At 39.9% G+C, this 20,995-nt stretch overlaps 1 protein-coding gene across 3 annotated transcripts in view; it reads right to left on the bottom strand.

Moving 5' to 3' along the window:
- The window catches only part of LOC122988141 (neurocalcin-delta A), a 75,431-nt gene that overhangs the window by 37,608 nt on the left and 16,828 nt on the right, over positions 1-20,995 (bottom strand). The window contains exon 3 of one of the 3 annotated variants that reach the window (XM_044360303.1): positions 15,482-15,547. The exons of 1 other annotated variant lie outside the window; for it this stretch is intronic. The gene's annotated coding sequence lies outside the window, so the exon portion shown is untranslated. Of the gene's footprint in view, positions 1-2,304; positions 2,602-15,481; positions 15,548-20,995 lie in introns of those variants that run through there. One more of the 3 variants, XM_044360305.1, reaches the window with a different exon arrangement.

Here is a 20,995-nt window from a genome sequence, read left to right as displayed (position 1 = left end):
AGATTCAACACTGTATCTGTGTATGATGATGTATGATCTTTCCGGTTTGTTTCTGAAGAAAGATGAAAAGCTCCAGTAGTTGAGTAACAAATGTTACAGTAAACTGATGGTTATGAAATGAATCCTGACTCTGCACAATGATCTTCAACCTGGTTTAACAGTGCAAAGATAGCTTAAACAACAGGTTTGGCATTACAAAAAGGAAATAATTTCTAAACCACAGTATATTCATAAATCACTCTTTGATATTGCAACACTACATTAATGTACTGCACCAACATAAAGTGTGTGATCATCTACTGCAGCCATTACTTTGGAAACTAAAGCTTTTATCATGCCAGATTATAATATTGTGAAAAATTTGTACTCATGTGGATCAATATTAAACTTGGCCACTTCCTGCACACTGCCTGTGAAATTCCTGCTGGAAAACCCACACACACACACACACACACACACACACACACACACACACACACACACACACACACACACACACACACACACACACACACGCTCAATGAGGACTATCCACTGCTGCAGGATGTCAGATAAAGCTACTGGCTGCATGCTAGCGGTGTGTGTGGTAACTGTTGCCAACATACCCGGCTTAGGAACTTAATGTCTTACACACACAAAATGCAAACTCACACAAATCAGATAACAACATGCTGGTACACAAAACATTATTTAGTTAAACTGGCACGGATACAGAAGTCAGACATCACATTACTCTTCTGTCTCTTGGCTCAAAATGGCCTCTTGTATTCATGCAGCTCATTTCACAACAGAAAGACACTTCTGAATGACGAACCCACAGGCTTACAGGATATGTGCAACTGCTTGTCGTGGGAAATATACACAGGAGGAAGATTAATATGCTTTGAATTGTAGCTTGCATGAACTATTAATTGTCAAAGCAGGAATATTTACTATCTAGAAGCGTTAAGTATGAGATGACCAACACTAAAAAAACTCATTAAAGTCTACTTTATACAAGCATTATCTGTATCTATCTTTATTTACTGATAATAAATACTTGTACTCCAGCGGACCATGTAAGGTATCATGTCATAACAACCTTTCGATAAGAAGCAAACCATAAATTCAATCTGATCAGCCCGGCAAATGCTAATTTGTGTCCTAATCCTCTGCACAGAGCTGAGCATTTAATTAGATAGAGTCAGTAGATATCTGCAAGCAGGATACTTCAGACACAGTGACAAAGACCTGTTACATGCTCTTGGCTCGTCTCCACTTCATTAAATTGGAGGAGAGAGGCACTGCTGAGGAGAGGAAGAGATAAACTCTTACAGCAGATCAGTTCTGGAGAAAGTTGAGATGAGGGAGGAGGGAATGAGAAAGTGGAGTTTTGTGGGGAGATCCAAACCACTTGTTACCGACATTACCCTTTCTTTCCACCCTATTTGGGCTAAATGTGGGCCGGCATGCTTTTGTTTGCGGCATGCAGGGAGGTGGGGTGGTGTGTGTGTATGTAAGGGTGGAGGAGAGAGGGGGTTCTCAAGCGAGATACTTGTCATGAAAATTCCTGAAAAAAACTAAAGCTGCTTTGAAAAAAACACCCTTATCTTACCATATTATTGATTTTTTTCTAAAAAAAATAAATATTGAAACTGACCTTGAGACTACAAGAGTTACATTTTTTCGCAGCGCATACCTCTCAGGCTTTCCCATCCCCTCTGAGGGGGGCAGGTGGCAGCTGCTCTGCCCCCTCCCTGCCTCTAGCTGTCTGGCAGACAGAGGCAGCAGCTCCAGCCCACTGCTGCCTCTAACATTAGCAACGCTTTGGGAGGAAACGACATGTGGAGCTGCCCATCACTCCCGGCTACACAACACACTCAGCCCCCGTAATGATCACACTCGCCTTCTCTCTCTCTTCTATCATGCGCTCACTTCCTGCAGGGGGTTTAGAAACAGATCTGGTAGTGTTTGCTGAGAGAGAAAGCAACTAGTCTTCCACATCAAACCCTCATCACAGATCTCTCGAAACCTCAAACACTACACTGCATTCCTGCACTTCTTTAGCTTAAGTTAGTTCAAGTTTGGCTAATGATTAAAGGGTGACAAATAGTGTTCCTTGACATACACAGATGCTCATTCATTTTCTGTCTAGGAATTCAACTTCCCTTCTGCACAAGTATGCGACTCTTCCAGCGATGCAAATGCATGAGCTGAAAGCTTTCCTTTATCCAGCTTTAACTTGCTGTCCACCCTTCTGGAAGCAACCACCGGCTGCTAAAGCACACAATACACACACACAAAGAGAAAACACATGAAGCTTACCTCACTTTGTAGCAACGTACAAGCCGTTCAGCAGTCCATCACCCAGCACTTTCTCTCTAGACTAAGTTTGTGGTGGCAGCAGCAACAGCAGAAGAAGCAACAGGCGAGAATAATGAAGAGCACCAGAAAGAAAGAAAGAAAGAAAGAAAGATGAGAATGAGAAAGAGGGAGATAGCACAGTGGAACGGGGGGAAGGAGAAGATCAACTGAGTGAGAGAGTGAGTGAGTGAGGCAGAGTTAACAGTGACTGACAGACTCCTAGAGACTCCTAGTCTGAGCAAGAGGTCTGTTAAAAAGCCCACAACCTAACTCGCTCCTCTGCCTGCCTCCCCAGCCTGACGTCAGCACGGTCACATGACCTCGCTCTGGAGTGGAGGGGAAATGAAAGGGGAGGGGAGACAGAGAGAGAGAGACAGAGAGGGAGAGAAAGAGAGAGAGACGGAGAAGCCTGCGTTACCGTGGCAACAGGCACACTGCACCGCAATGATTTCAATAGGTCAACTGATACACACACACACTCACACACACACACACACACACACATAATACAATTTCTTACATACAGAGAAGCTGGTAAAAGACGAACTCAGTGCTGCACACAGACTCATTTAGAAAAGCTGGACGGAATGACTGAGCAGAAGAGAAAAAAAAAGAGAAATAGAACCAGAAACTGATAAAAAAGAGTAAAGGTTCCCCCCCAGTTCTCAGAAACAAACAAACAAAAAAAACTAAAACAGGAATGTGCACCAGACAAACTGCAGTTTTGAACTTGTACTTTGGCTCCTTAAACCAAAATAAGCAGCATGTTCCGTTCTTAAAACCAAGTTTACATGTCATGACTTTTTTGAGTATTTCTAGAAACTGATGATTTTTATTGTATTTTTAAGCCCTTTAAGCCCTTTGTCAGTTTATTTTTAGCGGTTTGGATTGAGATTTTTTTAGTAAGAAATTTCCATATATTTTTCATGATTGGGTTCTAAATATAGCGGTTCAACTTTCTGTTTATCAGGGCAAATCAAAATTTGACTTTAGACATGAATCTTGCCTCGATGTTGTCATTACGGACTGCTCAAGAATCTTTAATTCCTCAAGGACTCCTGTGATTAACTGAACATATCACTAATAAAAGAACAATATCTCCACAAAGGCATGTGGAGAAGAAATGTTACCCAGAGAAATTAAACAACTTTCATTACTTTAGGGAAGTGGGGAATACAGTAGCGCCAATTTCAATGGTGTTATTATTTCAGTTATTTCATAATACTGTGAGACGAGCTGAAGAAGCACACGGCAACACAAAGATTACATTTCAAAAGTAATATTATGATTAACAGCAACAAGAGAATCAAGAATAACAACAATCAGCGACACAAGACACAAGAGTGTGGGTATGGGTGTGATTATAATTCAAAATCATCTCCCATGAGTGTATTGTCTCTGTCAGAGTTAATGATGCACATCAGCCCTAATGCTTTCAGGTAGCTGTGTTCGTCTTCATACAATATTAGACTGTTACTCGAGTGGATGTAAAAGAAACCCATGAGAGAGTAATTTATGCACAGGATTTGATTATTAAAGTATGGATATGACTATTATGCTAGTTACTGAGAAAACACATACAGTAGGTCTATATTATAAGCAGTGATACTATGATGTTTCTGAATAGCCATTTGAACAGCCAAAGCTTGTGATTCATTTCTCTTTCAGCAACTGAAACATTTGCAGGCAAAGAGAAAACAACAACCCGACAATGATGTTTGATCATTTTTGAATAAAAGAACCAGATTGAGAGTGTACAGCTGCACTAGCGTCTGTCTGAAAATATACTTAGACACAGCGGTGCTTTCAGTGAAATGCTAACTTTGACATGATGAAAAAGTTTTTGCTCTGAATAGTCATTTTAACCATTTCGACGGCCAAAGTTTGTGACCAATTTCTCTTTTAGCAACTGAAACATTTGCTGGTGATGAGAAAACTACTTTCTGATGCATAATTATGACAAATGAAGCGTCTACAACCTCACTAGTGGCACTAGCACTGAGGCACAGTGATGCTTTGAGCTAAATGCTAACCTGACATGACAATATGCTGATGTTTAGCAGGTATATAATGTTTAACTTGGTCACCATCTTAGTTTAGCATGTTAGCATGCTAATGCTTGTTAATTACCACTAAACACAAAGTACAGCGAGGCATGTGAATGTCATTAGTTTTGCAGGTGTTCAGTTATAAATACACAGTTATAATCACCGTTGTTTTCCGTTATCATCATTGAGTCATCTTTTGTGGTTTTAAAAATATCTATGTAATTGGAGCAGGTGGCTGCCTTGCTGCATGTGCGTGTGTGTTTATATATTTTAAAAACAAAATACTAACTCTGCATTCATAGTTTCATATGCTCAACAGTGTAAATGCAACTCCTCACTTCCACTTACAAAAATTTGCTGTGCAGTGTGTGAAGTCTATCTGGGGCAGGGCCTGAGTAACACACAAAGACTGAGGGTGTGCAGCAATGTGAGAAGAAAAAAAACTATTTCAGGGCCAATCAAACAACTTCCTTATCCCATCCTCCACTCCACTCACTCATGCTGTGAGTATGAACAGCTTTGGTCTGATTACATTCATCTAAATAGCATCTGCTGGCCAGTTGAATGGAGCGAAGTGGGGCCCAGACCAGGGTGGGGTTGTGTGACGGGTGGGGTGAGGTCAGCCAAGTGAACACCACCCCCCACTGAACTACTGTGAGTAAGGGTATGTATGGCTGAGTGAGAGGCACATGAACAGAGACACGAGATGAAATACCACACAGGGCAGAGAGAATCAACAGAGTGCACTGAAATATAATTTAATAAAGCCTGCAGGCAGGATAAATACGACTGTAAAGATCCTGCTGAGGAGCACAGCAGAGCCATCAGGAGAGAGAGAGGCTGAGAACAAAGAGCTTAGATGATGTAAAAAACTGAAATGAGAGTCTTACTGTCAGGTAGGCAAATTGGTAGAGGAATAAATAACTTAGACTGAAGCCTGAGTCCTGGGATTAGTGGGCTGACTGATGATGCCTTCAGGTGAATACATGGACTTTCTGAATAACCTTGGGGGAAGCATCATCCACCAATTTGAAAAAGCAAAGTTCAGACAGACTGCCTTTGAAACTGGGGTGAGACATCAATATCATGAGAGGTTGGGGGGATTATAAAGGAGAAATATCCATTGGTATGCATTTCAAGGTAACACTAGGTCACTGCACTGCATGTCTGACATTTTTACTCCCCTGCGTACACAGCCAGTCACTGCGCAAAGTCGGGAATGACACAAAGATCTGTAGACCCACTTATATGACCGTTTGAAATGGGCTATTCACTGCTTTTAGACTCTTTGGGCAGCGTTTTTGTAGAAGCATGTACCCAGCTGTAGTGTGTATGCGTGTGCGTGTGTGTGTTAGGATGTAGGGTGGGTAACAGGCACTAGAGGGAATTCCTCCCTCCTGAAGACTCAGGAAGCAACAGCATGGGCGGAAGAGAAAACAACTTCTCTTTCCAAGGCAAACCCTTCAGAAGTTGTTCCTTAGGAAAAGGAAACACTCCCCTCACTGTGTCAATGTTAGAAACCCACTTCTAAATAACCCTATTATTGTCTGCAGCATGTTACTAAAATCAGCTGAGTGTACAAAAAAGTCAGGAAAACACAGTGTGAAACCTTGGACTGCCACAACAAATTCCTCAGATGGAGACTAAACCTAAAACGGTTACAGTGAGCGATGACAAATGTACGCTGTGAGGGTTTTTGTGAGAGTGAAAGTTGTTATTGGGCAGTGAGACCTACAGCCTGAAGGTTGGAACTGTGTCAGAGAGTGGTCATGATAATCTCAGCGACAGGGCTTGGAGCTATTAGATAACAACAGATTATAAATTAGGTAATCATCTGTCGGAGAGGGAATGCCAAGAACTGTTAACAAGCTTTGAGTAGGTCTTATCTAACCAATCAATGAAAGCACGTGGACACACAGACGCAGACACTCAGTGATTCTACAGCATTTTTTTATATTAGTGGGTGGTATTGGTGTTTCACCATTCAACTCGACAAATTTACAGCCTTATTTTGAGTAAAAATACTAGTGAATGGATTTATAATAGGCTGATTTTAGTAGCTACAATGGAGTATTTTTGTGTTCTGAGTAACAGAAGGAGAGTAAGAGAACCGTACAGATTACTGTATGGTTCTGGTCCTGTAATCTGTACGGTTGTCTGTAAACTGAGCATCTGGAACATTTGATTTACATCACTAAAATGCTCAATTTCCATACAGGAATTGGGATACTACAGCTGCACCATCCTGTACAGTGAACAATAGTGATTAGAGCCTGTGATAAAGGCCCCATTGTGAATAACCGGACCAATTGGACACACTCAGTTACCTCTGTGACCTATGCCTTAGATATACTATCATGTCCTCAAAAAGGTTCCACAGAAGTGAATACTATGTGTCTGCAAGATGCAATTATGTCCATGAACAGTCAATAGAACAATGTGGTTAAATCCTGGGATTCTGAAGTTCTCAAGGAAGATATTCCAGTGTCAGCTAGGCATAGTTTGAACATTATCTGCCCCCTATTGGATATACAATTAAATCCTCCATGTACACACATGTAGACAAGTAAATGACGAATGCTGCTTGTGTGTGTATACATACAAGTATATCACAAGCCTACAGCTACACTTCCTACAACTAGTGGTTTAAAAACAACGGACTTCATTACAGCTCCAGCAGACTGGAACCACTGCTAATGAGAGTGTGTCAGTCATGTTCCCTAATTGGTTGAGATTAGTGGGCAGTTCCTCCATTAAACTTTTGTGACATTTCCGTTTCCTGTTCTGATCTCCACAAAGAAAACACTTTGTAGTTGGCTGTCATATTATCACATCACTTTCCCAGCTCACTCTACCTCCCACTAATTCCAATGTCTGCTCTCACTGGGTTTCTCAGGAAGCTGCTGTGCAACAATTTACTGAAGGCCTATATTAGCTTAAAAATTTTCCTCATCAGTTTCTAGTTAAGTCTTTGTGCGTAAGTCATCAAGCGCAGATGTAGCTGTCTGACGCAGTGTTGCTCTACCCTTAAGAGGAACTGTTTGGGACACGCAACATTTTTGTCAACAGAAGACAGAAACAGCACATGGGGACGACGATGACGTTGAAAATGTGGTGTTGCACAATGATAAGAGAGGCCTTGGTATGTAACTGCCAATTACAACACACACAGGACTCAGCAGAAACCTGGCTGGTACTCAGGGAAGTGAATTCCTCTCCCACACACCATATGGTTGTGAATGTAACTATGCACTGTCCTGAGAGGAGATATAGCGAGAAGACGTCCACATACACCCCCACCACCAGACATGTAAATGTGCAGCCATGCATGAATTCACATACGGTAAGAAAGCCTCTTTTAAGACGATGCACTGAGAGTCAGCTAAGAGAGGTTACCTGCAGCAGCTATAGTCTCTTACAAAGAGCAGCTTCCACACAGCTGTTCTCATAGCTTTATATCAGTCCACTAGGTTAATTCACGACTCACTGAAATGAGTACACTAGAATGTTTAAAAACAAATCTCCTCCTTGTGTGTTATGCAACTGCAATACATGAGGTGGGCGAGCTGATGCACCTCATTGAACAGGCTAATCTGATGTACTGCAACACTTGCCAAAACAAGCGACAAATGCATCTCGGAGGGCTATGTTGTTGTGTAATAAAACGGATTATGATAATGTACATTCATTCAGGATAAATACTGCGAACGTAACAGCCATTTGTCAATTTAGTGAGCAGTAAACTAAAATAGAAAGAAAGAAAAATCATAAAACATTCACATTTTGAGACAATTCAAGTGTAGCACTGAAAAATCTGAAATCTGAAGAGATTAATTTTATTACTGAAAGAGGCGGTATTAAAATAATGACCGTAATGTGATATTACACATTCATGTAAGGTGATATTGTGAGTAGATTTAGTAAAAATGTAGTTAAGACATCATGTGCATTTCTTATATATTTTTAGTCCTTCTCAACCAAATATTTTAATAATGTGGTCCAAATCCAGTAATTGAAATTATACCACTGTGATCAATTAATATAAAGTATGTCCCTAAAGAATGGATTCATCCTCTGAAACCCCCGCACACAGACTTTTATGAGTCAGAGCACTGAAGCATATATATGATCTGTGATGGTCCAGGGAGATAATGTAAGGGCCACCTGGATGAAAGAAAGACATGAAGAAAACCAATCACACAGGGAGAAAAGATGGAAAACTCAGCAGGAGAGAGGAGATGACACAAAGCCAGCTGACAAACCTTTGATGTGTAACTATAAACCTTTGTGCAAATATTCTTTATGCACTCACACAGTGGGAATTATTTGCGCAAATCTTGTTCATTTGTTCACAAAATGTCACACACATCTACAGATCTCCTTACAGAATCAAAAATTAAATCTATTTGTTCAGATATTTTTTAAACATTCAAACATTTGAATATATTCGTACAAAATGTTTTCACACATTCAGATATCGTGATACACAGCTACAATACTTATGACCCTATTTTGTTTCCATAGTAATACAGCCACCGTAACTTTGGCCTGAGGATGTTTTATACTTGGATTGGGGCGGTCAGAATAATTACATTTTAATGATTAATCAATACAATATAACCTTCATGACACAAACAGGATTAAAGTTAGGAACAAACCTTACTTCACAGTGAGAAAGTAGAACACATTAAACAACTGATTAAGAACAGAGGACAACGTATTGGACGACAGATACACCATGATCAGAGCAGTGTCGCTAGGCAACCACCAAAATCCTGCAAGAACATGAACTCTCGCATGTGACAGTACCAATGCTTAAAATGGACATACATCAACAAGACTAAGAGTCTATGCTAGCAGCTCTGTGAGGCTGTACTTAGGGGCAGTGGTGCTTTGAGCTAAATGCTAACATTACCATGCTAACATGCTCACAATGACAATGCTAACATGCTGATGTGTAGTTTAGCATGTAAGTATGCTAACATTTGCCAATTAGCACTGATCATAAAATACATCTGTGGCTACAGGTGAGCGATATGGCCAAAAAGTAAAATCTCCATTTTTTATCAAGACAGGGGTAGATTTTACATTTTAATTAATTTCTGTTTGCTTGCAAAATGCATCATCATCATCATCATTATTATATCATATCATATCATTATATTTTATTTAGACAGATAAGCAAGACTAATAACTTATTACCTGCATCACCTTCAAGGCTGTCTGTCATCATTCTGCATAAAATACAGGATATCCCACACAGATAATGACTGTTAGTACCAGATGCTGATAAACCAGATAAACTTTTAGTTTATATTGTAATCATTAATTTTTCAGGATTTAGACATTTTACACATAGTGCACATTGTGTTAATTGAATTAATTTGATGTATTGCTCAGCCCTAGCTGAGGCTGATGAGAATGATGATGGTGCTAGATGAATAGTCCGGAGGTTGCCAAAGCGGTTACAATTCATACCGAAGAGGTCATGAACATTTGTACCAAATTTAATTCAATTCATCAATTGCTAAGACATTTTACTCAAAACCACAAATGTCAATGTCATGGTGGCACTAGAGGAAAAGTCAGGGGATCACCAAAGTCATTATGTTTCATTGTTCATTCAGTCTGAACCAAAGCTGTGGCCTTACAAACTGACCGACATCACCATCACAAAAACAGCCCAATGATGAATGCTGCAATTTGTGTAGAAAAGGGAGAGAAACTGAGGGAAAATATTCAGTTTGTTGAGATGGTGAATAGAGTGATAGGGACGACTGTTTACATGGTTCATCAGTTTAAACAGGTGAGCTGTTTAAACAGATGAACTGGATTATAAACTAATTCTCACTCACACATTACATTATTGTGATGTTTGACGGTCTGAATTTCATGTAAAAACTTCAAAAACGTAAATCTAAATGAGCACTCAAACAAACAACAAATAATTTCTTCTCAGGAGTCAATGCAGCATTACGACTCTCTCATCTCTCTTGGTACTGTAGTCATAATAATTATCTTAGTGAATATGACTCAACCTTTGATGTGTCTATATTTCTTCATAATCCATAGTGGCAAGAAGAATGTTGTTTACTGAATTTGTTTAATCCCATTTATAGCCAGGGAGGTGGGCTGTGAAGAAACAGGAAATTGGGAGTGACAAAAGGTTTGTTATACAATCAGCAAAGTGTCTCAAGAGTTACTCAACAGCATTACAACCCACTCCATCCTTGGTGATTCAGGAGCTATAAACAGAAGCCAGAAGAAAAGACTGATGACCAGTCTGTCCCATCTATTGTTCTTCATGGCAGACGGCAGGCTCGATGCAGAGAGAGAATTAACCGCAGCCCACTGTCTCAGTTCCTCTCTTATCAGAAAACAGCAGGTTGGGAACAAGAAAAAGACACATCACCACCTCTCCTTGGAGTCACGCTCTGCTCACTATTACTGATGCACACACAGACTCCATGCACGCCATGAATACAGATATATACAGCACACACGCACACACACACACTCCCACACGAGCATCAATAATATTCATACAGAAATAGAGCCATTGTCTCTGCATGTTGATGACTGTCTACTGGCATGGAGGGGATGGACAGATGCAGCTCGCCTATGAAATGTCAGACACAACCGGATTCATGGAGTAAGCACGCAGCAGCCATCCATGACACCTTGATTTTTTTAGGGCCAGGTACTTCCTGTGAGTCACACACTTTTTCCCCCACCTTTGGACAAATACTGTCAGCTGTTACACTGACACGCAGGAGGTGATATAAAGTAGCTGATTGTGTTTTTGACCCTAAATTTGTTTGGAAAAAATGTTGTTGAATGATCCTACTTGACGTGACGTATTTACACTTACTTAATTAGGGCTTTACAACCTTCTAACCTTAATGCAAAGCTGTGCTAACTGGCTGCTGCCAGAAGTTTCATATTTAACATATAGACATCTTCTCATCTAACTCTCAACAAGAAAGTAAATCAGTGTATTTCCAAAAATGTCACACTGTTAAAAAAGTTGTCTCTCAGCGTTCTGTATTCTTTTAAAGCAACACAGTACACCAAGCTATCCAACAGAATGTATCTGGAGTGTTTTTTATGTCACACCAAAAGTATTACGTCCATATCAAAACACTTGTATAGTCAGTTAATAGGCAATTAAAATTGTTTTTTACTCAATACATAATGGAATAAGGACGTCATAGTTAGTGTAATATAATAAGTGCGTAGTAATCTTACAGTTATTACAGAAACTTGTTTGACCTGCTCTACACCTCAATTAAACTGGACTTTGATGGATTATGTTTGTTGACCCATCAGAGAAATTTCATACAATCGGTCTAAAAATGGTATTCTAATAACAGTGTACAATGGTGTTTTCTCCACCAACTCCCCCAGAGCATCTCATTAAAACTTAAAAAAAGAACACCAACTTTTACTGCTGTGAACTCCTGCTAAGAGGGGAAGGCTGTCAGGGAGAGTGAGGTAATCCTACCCAACATAACCTTCGTTATATCGAGCCTGACCTCCGGGACAGACCAGGGGGCCCTGCAAAACAACTACAGCGTTTCCCCTACCATCGCCTTGGCTCGCCCCTCCAGCAGGACCCCCCGCCCCTCCTGAAAGAAACAAAATATGTTTATTTATGTTATTTACCTAATTTATGTGCACGTTACCACACGTTACACCCCCTCCCCCTCAAAGCAGTCAAGCTAGGGGAAACACTGAACCATGAAACAGGAAAGGGGTCACGCTCCCTTAAAAGATCTAAATAATGTCAAATAAAGGAAAAACATGTCATAAAGAACAAATAATGTTGAAGGACTGCAGTGAAATTCTCTAAGATGATCCATTTGCCAGGTGCAACAGTTCTACCACACTGCTACCACAGCTGGTCAATGAACATAAACAAATCACAGCAGAAAAATGAGAAACCAATTGAGCTGTCGGACTTCCTCTTTCTCACACTCTATCATACACACATGCCAAAGCTCTTACCCCTTACCCTCAACCCTAATGAAGATAGAAACCACTTGTGCTGTGTTTGTGCTAAATTATGCTGAAGAGACAAACTGATCCCAGTCAACGGTTTCAAGTTTAAAAATGTGTTTTTAAATGCGGTCTGTGAAAGACATATATACACAAATGCGCACATACACATACAATAAAGCTGAATGTGTAAAACTAAACTGATATTATAATACAAACTAAGCATAGGTTACAGCTTTTTCCCTGTTTTAATTTGCAGCAGCTACCAGATATTTGTGCAGCTAATATGACAAAACCAAAAACACTTATTTGCTTTCTTGCCGAGAGTTAGATGAAAAGATCAGTACCACTCATGTCTATACACTGAATGTGAAGCTAAAGCCAGCAGATGGTTAGCTTAGCATAAAACCTGTAAGCAAGGAGAAACTAGCTAGCTACCCAAAATAAAGCACTTCCGTGTTGATGGTAAATAAAATAAAGCCAATTAATTAAGCATTTATGAATGCAAACTTTACACACTTGAAACACACTGTATTGGGGTCCTTTCCACTTAGCATTAATGATTATCTTGATAATAACTGCATTAAAACTATTTCTCAGGTTATAATAATAAATAAAACAGAAAAAAACAGCCTAAATCTTAATTCAACCCTTCTTACAACAGCAACATATAGTCTACACCCAAAATCTTATGCAATGTATTTCAAGTATTTTTAATGTTTTTCTTATGTGTTATTGTCAACAAGGTTATAAAAGAACCTGTGAACATCGCAACTTTCTCAGTTTCAGTCTGGTTGTTTCTAATGCAACATGGCTCCACATGGTGAGGAATTGTCTGAACAAGTAAGAAACCTGATTGTGAGACTTCATAAAGACAGGAGAAGGTATAAGATCATCAGTAAGCTGCTGAACAGAGGCAAGATACAGCTGCAGCAGTGGATAGGAGGTACTGGAGGACCCATACTACCAATAACAGAAGGTGCAATGGTCGTCCTCGAAAAACGACGGCACACACAATTTGCTATTTTCGCAACCTTGCATTGGAAAAACAGACGGGCAAGTGCTTCTTACTTGACACAAAGATCATCTGTGGAAATCGGTGTTTCAGCGACTGCTCAGACAGCGCGAAGGACATAGCATGAAGTCAAATTCCACAGACGACGTCCAAAAAAAAAAAACCATCGCTCACAAAATGGCACATAACTGCGAGATTAAACTTTGCCAAAGAACATGAAAAGAAGCCTGATGAATATTGGCAGCACATTCTTTGGTGAGATGAAACCATAATAAATTAGTTTGGATCAGATGGGGTCAAGCGTGTTTGGCATGGACCTGGCCAGGACTACCACAGTGACTGCATGGCGCCGACTGTGAAACGCGGAGGTGGGAGTGCGCTGATATGGGGCTGCATGAATATAAGAGGCGCAGGGGAGATGACATTTATAGATGGCACCCAGATGCTGAATGAAAAGACGACTCCCAGTCTCAAGGAGGCAATGATTCCAAACACACTCAAAAAATGACATAAGAGTTTTTTAAAAAAGAAAAAAGTGAAAAAAAAACTATGACAAGGCTTGAATCCAACAGAACATCTTTGGAGTATTTTAAAGCAGAAAGTAGAGCAACAAAAACCCTCCAGCAAAGAGCATCTCAAAAGAATTATCTGTGAAGAATGACAGAACATTTCTACACAGATTTCTGCAAAACTGGCATCATCCATGTCCAGGAGGATTGAATCTGTCATCAGAAATAAAGGCGAGCATACAAAATATTAAAAAGTAAAATAATGGAGTCTCACTAATGGAAGGTGTGCTGACTTTTGTTGCAGTTTGTTCTTAAATATGAACCTTTCATTATAGTTTAATTAGTCAAACATTCTGTTTTTCAAGTGAGTTAGCTTAATTCTTATTGGGTATTGCTTAAAAACAAATAAAATCATATTAAATGGAAAGGATTTGTATTTACGTAACATTTTAAGGGTGACTAGTGGTGTACTCAGTATTGTTATATACTGTAGTTAAGTGGATTTCATCTTAAGGAAGCTCAGCGGTTTCACTGACAGCAAGTGACCTGAGGTGTAAGAGTGTGAGGCAGAGTTGCAGGCTGCCCTTGTTTTATGCAGTGGGCCTCTTAACTGGACAAGCTGCAGCTGTCCCTTAGTCTGACAGCCCTGCAGGCCTGTGTGCGTGCGTGCGTGTGTGTGCGCGTGCGTGCGTGTGTGTGCGTTTGTGTGTGGTTGACAAGTTAGAGAGAGCATGTGTGTATCAAAGAGCAAAGGATGTTCAGCCATTTATCTCTTTAAATGTTAGCCACACACACAGACACACGCACACACACATACTTGTCTCTGATTTATGAGTGAGTGCGTGTGTATGTGTAACTGTGTGTAATGTCCTGTGTTTGAAGGGATCTGGGGGCCTGGGAACTGTGTGGAAATCACATTGGGCTTCCTCTGGCTCATCTCTGAGTCATGGGAAACAACACTGACCAAAAACAACAGGGCTTATGGACGCTGCAGCTTGACCACCCAACATTTTACTGTTCTAGACATCAGACACCACCTTCTGCCAGAGAAAAGAGGAGAGAGAGGAGTGTGTCCTTTCCACTCACCTACTTCAAATTCATTTCTGTAGCTCACATACAGGTAGGAAGTATTCACCATAACATTTAGAAAAGTTAATCTTGTGTTCATCCTTTTAAGGGAAACTTATTTTTAGTGTGTTTCAAAAACTTGCTATCAGTCATTGAGACATCAGAACTTTGAGCTAAAATTTGCTGCTATCTGCTAAGCCTTAAACCCTACCTGACATGATGTTCTTCATGTCACATTTTATAAAAATCTATGCTATTAAATAATTGTTGTACGTAGTGCAGTAATGTATGCAATATATGTGATCAAAAGAAATTAGAGCCATCACAAAAAGTGAGCAGTGTATCCCTTAAAATTGCTCAGATACTTTCATCAGAAAATAAGGCACGATAAGGCTGTCAGTGTATCCTGGAAGACTTTCTGAAAACTACTTTCAATGTTGGAAGTGTGAGTTTTAAGGCAGATGGATGAAAACATGGATTTAATTCTTTTAAGTGCAAACCTTTAGCGTCTTCTTCTGGGCTCAGAGGGAAATCTTCTGCCTCTCAGATGGCACACCTAGTCAGATCTGAAAAAAAGAAAAAAAAGAATATATTTCAAATAAATTCAAGTATTCAGAGTCTGCTGGGGAACAAGGCTACTGTACTTTTCACAGTCAAATAGCCTAATTAACAATGAATTACTGGAATTAACCATGGTCTGTGAGTCCTCTATATTTAGAGCAGAGTACGGGGAGAGTTGGAAAAATCCCAAAGCCCGAGTCTCACTTTAGGCCAAAACAAATGCCTCGAAACTCATCTGGCCTGTAACAGGTTATTTTCATGCTAAAAAACATCCCTGTGCTATCAAGTCTGTTAAAAAGCAAATAAGAAAAGTTTTTACAGATCAAACCCACACATGTGAGCCTTGTACATTGTACACGTGTATATCAGCTGATATATAGTACCAGTCAAAGGTTTAGACACACCTTCAAATCCACTTGAATGAGAAGGTGTGTCCAAACAAACAGACTGGTGCTGTATTCATAGATTTAGACTGAATAACACGACTCACCAAACCACACCATCAAATATTTCACTAAAAGTCCACAACTACACATCTTGTGACAGGTAATATAATATTTAGTAAATGAGAAAAAATAAACAGAAGTTAACAGACTGTAGATAAACAGATTCCTAACACGAGGCACAAAATGAAAAGATTACATGATAAGAAGATAAATGGCCCAGGGAAAGTGTTTAAGAATTAGAAAGCTTCATGAAACCGGAAATTAAAAGAACTTGTTTGTCCAGTCAGAGCGCATAAAAAGAATGGAAGGCTGTTTCATAAAGACGCTAAAGAACAAAAATGAAACTATAACCGATGTCATGACTATAATATGTAATGAGTAGGGAATTGAGACCGACAAAATGGCAACGGTGTATCGATTCAGCGATGGAGGATTTCAGTTCATTGTTGTGCTTTTTACTACAGAGCTGAGTCATATCATCAAGAATAACCCTTCAACTCTCTGTACTCTTTTTAAATACGAAGCTACAGGACCTGCGAGGTGTTTTTCTCACCTATGACAACACAACCTGATGCCATTAAAGCTATTTCCTGTTGGGTGCTTGCAGAAAGGCATTCAACAGGAAAATGTACGAGGAAAGCTACCTTCCCTGTTGCAGTGGCTGAGGAACAGCACAGCTCCTGAAGTTCCTGTCCTTTCACTTCCCTGCGCTCTCTCAAATAACACACCTTCTCTGGTAGAGCACAGCTTGATAACCACAAACTCTGCAGGCAAGCTGACAACTCTGCATGTGTGAGAACGTGTTTGTGGGTGTGTAAGTGCAAGTGCAAGAGCATATCCACCATTATACAACATTCTTGCTGCTTATATAAAGACAGAAGAATAATTTGTAAGGCATACATACAAAAGATTTTTTCTCTCTCTCACACACGTTTTTATTTTCAGTCAGCATAATTACAAAGGAATTAATCGACAGTGTGTAAACACAGACTTGTAAAATGTAAATGTACAATGCATAAATCCCACTCAAGTCTGAGTGTCCGTGAAAGAAAATCCACCAATCAACATTAAATACTGATACTTAGTCACTGACATTATACACATGTAACACCATTCTGTAAACCTCCCAGAATATGATTAAAATGTGTACCTAAAAAGTCTGTCTATAAACGGGCTTCATATCTACATGTTCAGCTATCCGTGCTGAAGATATAGATGTTACTGTCGGAGCTAAAAACATTTTTTGAAGACTTAAAACTACCATTCATACAGTAGAACAAAGGCTGTTCTAAACTGCTGGAACTAGATTTCCCAAGTGTGATGCAGAAATTTCAACTTGTCTCCCCATGGGAGACAGAGCTGCCACTGTTATTACTGCTGCTACTAGCAGCACTGATGGTGATCATTATAGAAAGCTGAAGTGCCACCACAGATCATCTCCATTAAAAGTCTTCTAACAAGATTAAAGCTGGATTCATACTTGATGTGAATGGTTAATGGGAATCCCAACGTAGTAACTTATGGTGTAGCTTTTGATTAATAGTTTGGATTTCGTCCGCTGTTATTACCACAACAACACTTGATGGATGTATGTGATTGTGTTGTATCGCGCGTGAATTATATTCCCCAACTCTTTACAGTCTTGGTTCATTTTGTGAAATGAGCACTAGTGGGAAGGTTGTTTCATTACTGAATAATGAGACTGTTGTGTGCAGTCGCTGTATTTATGCTGTTTCATTCACTATAGAGAGCAGAGTTCACAGTCAGCAGAAGGTTGGCAGTGGAAATGGCTCGGCTACATGTGTGTTACTGAAAAGGAGAAGATATCTGAGCCTTTTTTCAACTTGCTTCATGTTGGATTCGCTCTGATTCAATCTCTACCAGTATCAGAAACTTGTAGGAGAAAACCTAGACAGCCAGTCACAGTTGTTGCCTTCCCCAATTCCCCAAGTGGGATTTTCATAGCTGCTGTAGCCTTGTTGAGTAGTTATATTTTTGTAAGCTGCAGTGTAGCCTACAGCGTAGCTTTGGAGCACATAGCCAAGTAGGTACAGTGCAACTCTTAATGGTGAAGTATAAATCCAGCTTAAGAGTCTACATGAGGAGACTTTGCAAGGGGGTGAATACTTTTTATTTTTTCTATTGCCCAGTGTAGAATAATTACAATCACATCAACTGTGATTCAATGTTGTAAAAAAATAGTCCTAGGGTGGGTGAGTTATTCTTGTTATTGGTAGTGTATTGTACTGTGTACAGTGCATTCAGAAAGTATTCAGACACCTTCACTTTTTTCACATTTTCATGTTTCAGCCTTAAGGTCTTTACACACCGGGGAGATGACAAATAAACAACACGAAAATGCAAAATACTCGCCTCCGAATATTTGGCATCAAAACTATTCATACTGGCAGCGATACAAATTTGAAACACAAACATGAATTTGCGAAAGCTCATTCTTCAGAAAAAATGATGCGAGTAACATCACCCAGTGATGATGATCTCCGACCTGCGTTCAGCGTCTCTGTCCACAGAAGCAGCCGTCTGTCAGCAGCAGCTCCTGGAGATCTGAGAAGACAGCGTCCGGCCAAACTGCCTTCACCAGGCTGACTGACACAAGAAATTTACTGAACCAAAATAGTTTTCATGTCGGCTCCACGGGAAGAAATCCGCAGTGTTCGTTTTTATTGATTCATTGATTTAATTTCCCTGCCCACCGTAGCGAGTGAGGGGAATCTGCCTGTGGTGAAACTGGTGAGCTCACATGCAGACTGGGAGTCTTGATCAATCAATGTAGAAACAGTAAACAAAACACACATACAGCAGGATTTGTGTGATTTAAACAAATGTCTGTGCAGATTACACTTCACTAAACACAACAGAAATAGACTTGGAAAGTTAAAAAAAAAATGCAGGGGGGTCTCCATGTCCTTTGTCATACAACACAGGGTGATGAGAAACACAAACAATCAAAAGGATCTTGATTGTCATAAGGAGTTGTGACGTGACGTCCGTTCTGCACAGCGTGAGAGTTGATGCCTTTATTCGCAGGCAAACTTTTTTGCCATTTATTTTACATTAATTTGAAACATACATAGTTTTAAATGTTTATTTTTGAATGATTATTTTGGTGCAGAACAATTGTTCCATTCTTGGGGAAGATTCTTGTGTAAGGGCCTCCGTAACAGTTACAACCGCAACTCCAAACATGAGGTGTTGCTTCTGTAACTTTCCCAGAATAGTTATTCAGTAGGAAGGCTTTGCACTTATGAAGACAAATACGCACACATTTCATCATGTGATAACGACGCTTGTTAGGTAATTATGTTAGGAGGCTTCTCCATAAATATCTTGCTGATTGGGGAGCAAACATTTCTCTTGTTTCTTTAGTGACAAAACAATTGTTTTTCTGCAATAAATTCAACTTTACTTCAGCATCTGACGACCAAACATCAGAGAGGGAGAGAGATGAGGGAGAGAGTTTGCTGCCTGACAAAAAGCCAGGATTTGTACCACGGATAAAAGTCAATCCATCAAAATACATGCCAACAACAATTCCCTCAATCCACTGATGCCTTCAAATCAAAGGGCATTATTCCCCCTGGTTCAGTGAGAGCTGGTTTGGCTCTGGGCAATTTTGATAGTCCCATGAGTGAAAGCAGAAGCACTAGTGTTTATGCACATTCAAGCTCTAACTCTCACTTGCCTGCTCTCTCACACGCACAAACATACATATGTCCTGGGCTCGAGCATATTTCACACACCATTTGTGAAACTATACAAACACAAATGACCTACAAGTGGGCCTGTCAGACGACTGTATAAGGAATGTATCTTCTGGCTCAGTGACAGAATTACTAAATAACTTTAATGCTATATAGTACAGAGACAGAGAGGAAAGAGTTGAAACTAAACTAAAAATAGAAGCTTGTCTAAAAATCCATGACGGAGTCCAGCTTTTGTTTTCTGGCATGAGATCACGTTCTATGCCATTACATCACCCCAGAGCCATTTTAGCAACCCAATAGTAAGTAGATAGTATTAAAAAGAGATTATATAATCAGACAATACCCACAGGCAGTGAAGAGATTTATGAGTACAATGTTCATACTGGCAGAGAAAAAACGGAATACAATTATGTGAGAATATCCTGGCTGAAAGCACATTGAAAATGATCTTTCAACAACTGTAGCAGAGTTTTATTTCCATTTTTCCCAGTTCATTCTTTGTAAAAGATGATGTTTTTCAATTTCTATCTGTTTCTAAATCTGTGAGGAAGTGGTCAGATCCCCTGTGGAGACGCATGGTTTCAGTCTCTGGGTGATAAGGGAAATAAATGTACTGAGGTACAGAAAAGCAGTGAGTTTGGAGAGCTCAGGTTCTCTTTTAACAAAATGCGACAACAGGGAGACCTATTTCACTGATGCCATGGCAACATGTTCTGTGCACATGGTAGGTAAGAAAAAGCAGCTAGAATCAGGTGTAAAAACTAGAACATTTAACTCCGCGAGAATGATCAAGGGTCAAAAACCCCAATGAGCGCGCGTGTGTGTGTGTGTGTGTGTGTGCATTCATGCAAAACATCAAACACCAGCAGCAGTGTCCAATGAGAAGGAGGACAGTGTCATTCAAGGGATTAACATTTCATTAGCAGGAAGCTCTCAGGCTCTTTTCCTGTTATATTCATGAGGATAAAGCAACTTTATAATTGACCAAACACCACTGATACTGACAGCTGAACAGGGAAATTATGTAATTCAAAGGCTTCAACATGTATTATCAATGACCTACTACATTTAATTTTAGTGTCATAACTTTATGCTCCTGGTATCTCTCAGTATGACAGAGATTTCTACTTTGCCATTATAGTTGTATGGAAAACCACTTGTGCCACGCCCCCATCACAACCTCTAATCACGGTTGCTCCAGTAGTGGTAAGGTGCAGGTATCCAAACAATATGGAAAGTATGCATATGAGTGGCATACTTTATGAAAATGAACTGAAATGTT

The sequence above is a fragment of the Thunnus albacares genome, chromosome 8 (assembly GCF_914725855.1).
Source record: "Thunnus albacares chromosome 8, fThuAlb1.1, whole genome shotgun sequence".
In the NCBI taxonomy this organism is placed as follows: domain Eukaryota; kingdom Metazoa; phylum Chordata; class Actinopteri; order Scombriformes; family Scombridae; genus Thunnus; species Thunnus albacares.
Note: the sequence above shows the minus strand (reverse complement) of the source record. Positions and strands in the feature narration are given on the sequence as shown.